General features: G+C 34.0%; 1 pseudogene; it reads right to left on the bottom strand.

Moving 5' to 3' along the window:
* Nucleotides 1-297: 297 nt before the first annotated feature.
* Nucleotides 298-1086, bottom strand: LOC101701625 (nascent polypeptide-associated complex subunit alpha pseudogene; annotated as a pseudogene).
* Nucleotides 1087-7763: the final 6677 nt, after the last annotated feature.

Below are 7763 nucleotides of genomic sequence, written 5' to 3'. Positions count from 1 at the left end.
GTCATAAACACACATATGCATTAGACACATATCCATTTTTATATAAATAGAAAATGCTTTCCAGATGTGCATTGGTGGTGAAAAAAAATTTATGTAGTACACTGTAAATATGTATAATTTTTTACTCAGTTATATCTTAATAATACTGGAGAAAACAAAACTAAATATTTAAATTAAATATATCAATGTGACTTTACTTGCTTCTTGATTTTAAATGGATAGTTTGTGGGGTTTTCCGGGGGGGGGGGTCACTGGGAATTGAATACAGGACCTTTTACAAATCCCCAGCCCTTTTTTTCATCCAATAAGTTATAACTTTATTAGTGATAGAAACAGTACAAATTTCAAACCACGCTGCAGTGACCTTTTTGAAACACCAAAAAAGTCTTCCTTTCAGATGGTTACATTGTTAGTTCCATAATAGCATTTACAATATCATTACTGTTGTTCTTCAGGGCTTGGACCACCTTTGCCCTTGACACATTTGCTTGTGACATAACCGATTCTATGTCCTTAACTTCCAAGCCTGTTTCATCAACCTCTTCCTCTTCACTCTCCTCTTGTACAGTTGGAGCCTGTGTATTTTCTTGAATGTTCGAGACAGCTTCACCTTGAACTTTGAATTTCTCAGCAGCTGCTAACTGTGCTTGCTGAGATAAATCCTCAATCTTGGCTTCACCCAAAACTATGTAGGTATCTGAAGCTGGACTCTTATAGACATCTTGTTTTGTGATGACAAAAAGGATATTCTTAGATTTCTGGATAGTGACTCTAGTAACCCCTGTAACCTGCCAAAGACCCAATTTGGACATAGCCTTCCATGCCTTCTTTTCACTCCAACTTTGTTTTGCTTTACTGACTGGTTCTTCATTGATTGCAGCTGCTGCTGCCAGCTGGCTTGCTGTGTGGTTGCTTGTGTGGAATCTTGCTCCTCCAGCTCTGGTACTGATTCATCACTGTCAGATTCTGTTCCAGACCCTGTCTCAGCCTGGGGCTGTGGCAACTCCTGCTCTGTAGCGGGGATGGTTTCTGTAGCTTCACCGGGCATTTTGTGCGGAGAACGGGGAACCAAGATAGCGGCAGAAAGAGACCTCCCCAGCCCTTTTTAAAAAATTTTGAGACAGAGTCTTCCTGATTTGTTAAGTTGTCCAGGCTAGGCTCAAATTTGTGATACTCCTGGCTCAGCCTCCCAGAGGGCTGGGATTACAGGCCTGTACTATCACACCTGGCTAAATGGATAAATTTGAAATCCTTCACTGTACTATTATTTTTCCTGGGTGAGCATAAATAGATATTAATTGTGCTGATTTAGACTACATTCAAAATTCCTGCATTAGCCTGGGGAAAATACTAGAGTCCTAATATTTATTGTCCTCTTGCATTGATTACCTGCTCAAGCCTCATATGTCTTAATTATTTCTCTGGCCTGAGTTTCTCAGTATTTTCCCTGCATTCAGAAATTAATTTTGCTATATTGTTTAATTGCCTTGGGCAAGTCATTTAATATCTGAATCTCAATTTTTTCATCTAAAAATTGAGGCCAATATCACCGCAGTGCTACTTGAGGATCAAATAAGATAATTTATGTGAAAATGTTTTTATAGTAAATAAAAGATAAACCATTATTTATTACATATATTATACAGGTAAAAATAGGATATTTTTCCTTATTTTATTTATTTTTAAAATTTACTTTTATTAGTACATGTTTGCAATACATAACGGTCACATCCATCATGGGAGATTTGTACATGTACGTAACAGATCTTGATTCCCTTTTTTTGCCCACTTCTCACCTCCTTTCAAGTCTTCTTCCTCACCCAACTTACAAAAGCTCTATTTATTTTCCTTAAGTTCTTTTTTTCTTTAAATCCCTTTCCCTTCCCTCTCTCCACTTGTATCTCTTATTCTCCTTCCCATTTGAAAAATTTCTTCCTACTTCTTAATATCTACCCCTTTTTTCTGCTCTTTCATACTTTGGGTTTCTCAACTTTTTCTTAACAAACTTTAGAAGGGAAAAAGAAATACTGTCATATCAAAAGACAAGCAAGGCAATACTGCTAATATTTAATTTGCCTTTCTCTTCAGCTCCTGTCTCTCTCTCCCCTATCCTCTTCCTCCTTTCATTAAAAACATTAATCATCCTTGAGTCCTGAGCAAGATGCTTTTGAGTCAAATCTATATCCATGGCTTCAATTATGAAAGTCAGATACACTGTTCTGTGCCTGTTTTTAGAATAATAAAATACTTTTTTCTACAGGAGTTTCTGTGAGATAGTTTAATCATGGTTTGTATATAGATGTCCCCCCAAAGCCTCATGTGCTCATAGGTGGGGCTTTGTGGAGCTGGCTGGATCTAGGGCATGTGATAATGGGATTAAAGGTGTGTGATACTAAGTTAGACCACCAATTGGAATTACCATAGTTCTTTGTAGCTGAATGGATTTACTGAAGTCAGAAGCCCCACCCTGGGTGTGGTGTCACAACCCAAAAGGTTTGTAGCGTGGATGAGTTAAAGGGAAAGGCAGGCTCACTAATGCTCCTTCTGCTTTCTGTCTAACCATGCCAGGGACTATTTTCTGAGATGCCCCTCTTCCATGCCACCATGCCTTGGAGGCAGCTTACTATGGAAACCTCTGCAAATGGTGAGCTGAAACAAACCTTTTTCCTTTAACTTATAGGTGTTGAGTATTTTTGTCTCTGCAATGAGAAAAGTAGCTAAGACAGGTTTTGAGAAAATAGACTTGAGGGTTCCTGAGTTCAGTACACATACAGTTTACCATGTTTGTATATTTATCATTGAGGCAACAATTTAAATCACTGTTTAAAATGTTATACAAACCAGGCAATTCGCTATATTTTAAGAACACAAAACAAATAGCTGATTTAATGAAAATTTAAAAATATGAAGGGGAATCTTGGGAGACCTTTATCATGAGAATGCTAATGAGAGCCAGTAACTTCAGTCAGTGATATCTTTGCTGTTATTTAAACCATTTCTCATTTATAAGCCAGTTTCAAATCAGGGAATTTTGTGCTAAGCAAAATTACTTATACAAATTTAATTGATTCAAATGCAGCCCAGTTAGGTTACTAGCTGAATTGATTTATTTTATTTGCGTTTTAAATTCTAGATCACTAATACTGAGCTCCAGGAATAGTAGTAATAAAAAGTAAGTTGAATTTATGAAAGAAATGTTTATATATTATAGTCTTCTTTGAACATACCTTTTCTTCAGTTGCTCTCCAGATGACTAATGGGGTTAATCAACACCAACTTGAAATAAATGGCTTTACTTGGAGATATGACTAGGTGGTACACAGTTGAAGCATAATTCAATTTGTTAAACTCAAAATTGTTAATCATGTTCAAGCCAACAAATATGTTAGTGCTTTGAATTTTAGGGTAAAAATAATTTTGATCTCTAACAACAATGTTCTACTGTGTTCCATTAAATATAATTTATGACGCAGACAGCATTGCTAATCTACCCTAGTAAAGTTGGAAATTTTTGAAACAGTATGTTAAAGGTTATGCAATTGCTTTATGTATTTTACTTCCACATATGGATAAGGAGATGATTTAAAAGACACTTGGATGTAACTCACAGGTCCTGAGCACAAACTTTAATTAATGTATAATTTTCTGAGTAATCATTAATAAATCACTTAACTTCACTATGTCAATCTGTGTCTTCATATGTAAAGTGAGGGATCTGAATTACATGGTTTCTTGTATGTAACATTATATAATTTTAAGGCTAAATAAAGCCAATGAAGTATCTCTTTTAAATAATATTTATCTTGACAACCCACCATAACCAACAAGGGAAAATGGTAATATTCTTCAGCCTTTTGTAATAAAATTTATACAGTAAGTTTGCTTCCTAGTTACCAGTGAATACTAGTTTCTAGTAGCATTACTCTGATCCCAAAACAGACAAAGATCAAACCAAAAAGGAACTAAATGTTTGATCCCGGTAACAAAAGAAAAAAAAAAAAAAAAGAACTAAATGTGAATCTCTTTAAGAAAACGTATTCAAAACTCCAACTAGATACTGAAAAATAGAATGTAACAAATCATCAAGAAGATCATACACTACAATCAAGTAGGCTTTATCCCAGGGATGCAAGGATACTATTACTACCATTGTCCCTTAATTCATTTTGTCATAACACTATGGCAAAGGGGAGGCCATAATTCTTATCACTGCAAAAGTATCTCTAAGAGTTCCTCTGCTCCTAAGACAAATCTAGATATCCAGGAGGTAGTGAACCTCCTTTTCTACAGTTAGCTCCTTCTATTTTCTCTGCTGGTCCTCACCATTACTATTGTAAAAATGATAGCAATAATAAAAATAAAAGTTATTTAAATGCTTAAAGACTTGGCATACTTTATCTTATTTGTCTCAAAACTTTTTGTAAGATATATATGGTTATTTACCCCTATTTCACACATGGGGAAACTAATACTTAGAGAAGTTAATTTAAAAATATAATGATACTTTGACTTTATCCTTTCTTATACATATCCGTTTTATATCTTTTTCTTGCCTGATTGCCCTGGTTAATATTTCTAGGACTATGTTGGACAGAAGTGGTGACAGTAGAAATCCTTGTCCTGTTCCTGATTTTAAGAGAAAGCTTTCAGTTTTTCCCTAATTAATATAATATTATCAGTAGTTTGCTCATAAATGGCTTTGATCAAAGTGAGATAAGGCCCATCTATTCCTATTTTCTTCACAGGTTTTATTATGAATGGATGTTGGATTTTTCAAAAGCCTTTTCTGCATCTATTGAGATGATTATGTGATTTTTGTTCTTGCCTCTATTTATGAGATGAATTATGTTTACTGATTTGATTATGTTGAACCATCCTTGTATCTCTGGGATAAAACCTACTTGCTCATGGTGTATGATCTTGTTTGATGATTTCTTACATTCTATTTGCCAGTACCTAGTTGAGGATTTTTGCATCTATTTTGTTAAAGAGATTCACCTTTACTTCCTCTTTGGTTTGATCTTTGTTTTGGGATCAGGGCAATGGCTATCTTCCAAGAATGAATTTGGGACTACTACTTTCCTTTAAATTTCGTTAAGGAATGTGAGAAGCATTGCTGTTAGATTTTCCCTGAAGTGCTTGTAGAATTTGGCTGTGAGTCCATCAGGTCTTTTATTGGTAGGATTTTTTTTATTGCTTCAATTTCATTGCTATTAGATTACTCAAGATTTTTATATCTTCATGGTTTAGTTTTGGTAATTTATATGTATCAAGGAATCTCTCCATTTCTTCTGAGTTTTTCAAGTTTTTGACATAGGTATTTACAAAATACAAAATACTCCACCAAGAGACTCCAAAAATTAATAGCCATATTCAGCAATGTAGCAGGATACAAAATAAATGCACAAAAATCAATAATGTTCCTATACACTAATAATGAACTCACTGGAAAAGAAATTAGAAAACAATAGCATGAAGAAAAATTACATACTTAGGAATTAACCTAAGATAGAGAAAGACTTCTACAATGATAATTACATCATTTTGAAAAAAGAAACTGAGGAGGACATCAGAACATGGAAAGACATACCCTGTTTGTGGATAGGCAGAACCACTATAACCAAAATAGCCATACTTCTGGGCCAGGGATTTAGCTCAATGGTGCTGTGCCTGCCTGGCAAGTGCAAGGACCTGAGTTCAATCCCCGGTACAAAAAATAATAGCCATACTTCCAAAATTGGTATACTGATGTAATACAATCCTAGCCAAAATACCAACAGCATTTCTCATAGATCTATACAAAAAAATTTAAATTCATATGGAAACAGAAGAGACCCATAATAGCAAAAGAAATCCTGGGTAAAAAATTAACCAAAACAGGAGGCATTACAATCACAGATTAGAAGTTATACTACAAAGCTACTGTGATTAAAACAGCATTGTACTGTCTTGGCACAGAAACAGGCAAGTGGATCAGTGGAACAGAATAGAGAAAGCAGAAACCATCCCAGGCACGTTCAACTATTTGATCTTTAACCAAGGGGTCAAAACATACAATGGAGAAAATATAACTTCTTTAATAAATTGTGCTGGGAAAACTGGATATCTACATACAGAAGATTGAGTCTAGAGTAATATACCTCACCATGTACTAAACTAAAACAAAAATGAATCAAAGATCTAAATTTTAGAATAGAAACACTTAATCTCCTGGAAGATAAAATAGATCAAATGCTTGAAGTCATAGGTACATGCAAGGACTTTCTGAACAGAACACCAGTGACACAAGAAGTAACAGTGGGAATCAATAAATTGGATCATATCACATTACAAAGTTTCTGCACAGCAAAAGAAACAACTAACAGAGTGAAGAGACAATCTACAGAATGGGAAAATTTTTTGCCAACTATTCCTCAGACAGAGGACTAATATCTAGAATATATAAATAACTCAGAAAATTAAACACCCCAAAATAAAAGACCCAAGTTGAAATGTATAGACACTTCTAAGAAGTATAAATAGCCAATGAATACATAAAACATGTTCTATGCAAATTAAAATTACATTGTGATATTATCTCATTCTCCAAAAAATGACTATCAAAAACTCAAAAAACAACAAAGGCTGGTGAGAATATGGAGAAAAGAGAACTCTTTTATATTGTTGGTGGGGATCTAAACTAATACAACCACTATGGAAATCAGTGTGGACATGTCTAAAAAACTAAAAATAGAAATTCCACTTGATCCAGCTCTCCCCCTTCTAGATAACTTCCCAAAAGTGTTAAAATGATCATATTACAGGGCTACATGTTTACCCATGTTTACAACAACACAATTTATAATAGCTAGTTCTTGGAAACAGTGTATATGTCCATGAACAGATGAATGGATAAAGAAAATGTGATGTTGATACACAATGCAGAAGTACTCTGCCAAAGAAAAATAAACTTGAGGTATTCATAGGAAACAGGTGCAACTTGAGAACACAATGTTAAAAAAAACAAATCAGATACACAATCTTAAATACTTTGTGGTTTCTCTTATATGAGAAACAACATATGATATCTATCTATCTATCTATCTATCTATCTATATATATGAGACAGAAAGGGGGGGATCAAAATAGGAGATACACAAAGAGGAAATATAGGTAAATACAAATAATTCCATTGTTTCCAAAACATTTTTAATGCATGTTAATCTTTTTCATTTATACTATTAGTTTCGCTTAGTTCACTGAAGAGAAAGTTTTGTGCTTTTATCTATTTGTTTCTTCTTTGTAAGGAAAAGTCTATTTTGTCTATGACTTGTACTCTGAGAAACATTTGGATTACAACATACAGTGTATTAACTATTGCTATTCTGTATTTTATATAAATTTGTTTTACTTTTACATAGAAGAGAGCTTTTATATTTTCTTTATTAATATCTGCATGCATCACATTAAAATAAAAAATAGAGTTTAAAATACAAATAAAATTGAATGGCAAATCCTACATTCAAACTGAGCAGGTCCATGTCCAGAGTTTTCACTTTTAACTGCTATTCTGAGTCCCTACTATTGTACCCAGGACTATTTTAGGCACTAAGACTGTGGAGACTCTAAAGTATTTGAAAGAAGATATGGCCCCTGTGATCAAAGAGAATGGAATATTCATACACAGAGAGAGCAACTGTGAGTAACATTTTGGAATGTACCAAGTAGTTCAGAATTTTAAGAGAATAATTGCATAGTAATAGACTTCTAAGAAAAAAACTTAA

The sequence above is a fragment of the Heterocephalus glaber genome, unplaced genomic scaffold (genome assembly GCF_053883595.1).
Source record: "Heterocephalus glaber isolate CG9 unplaced genomic scaffold, H.glaber_assembly_v1.0 deba00001613, whole genome shotgun sequence".
Classification (NCBI taxonomy): domain Eukaryota; kingdom Metazoa; phylum Chordata; class Mammalia; order Rodentia; family Bathyergidae; genus Heterocephalus; species Heterocephalus glaber.
The sequence above is the reverse complement of the archived record's forward strand: the minus strand, read 5'-3'. Positions and strand labels throughout refer to the sequence as shown.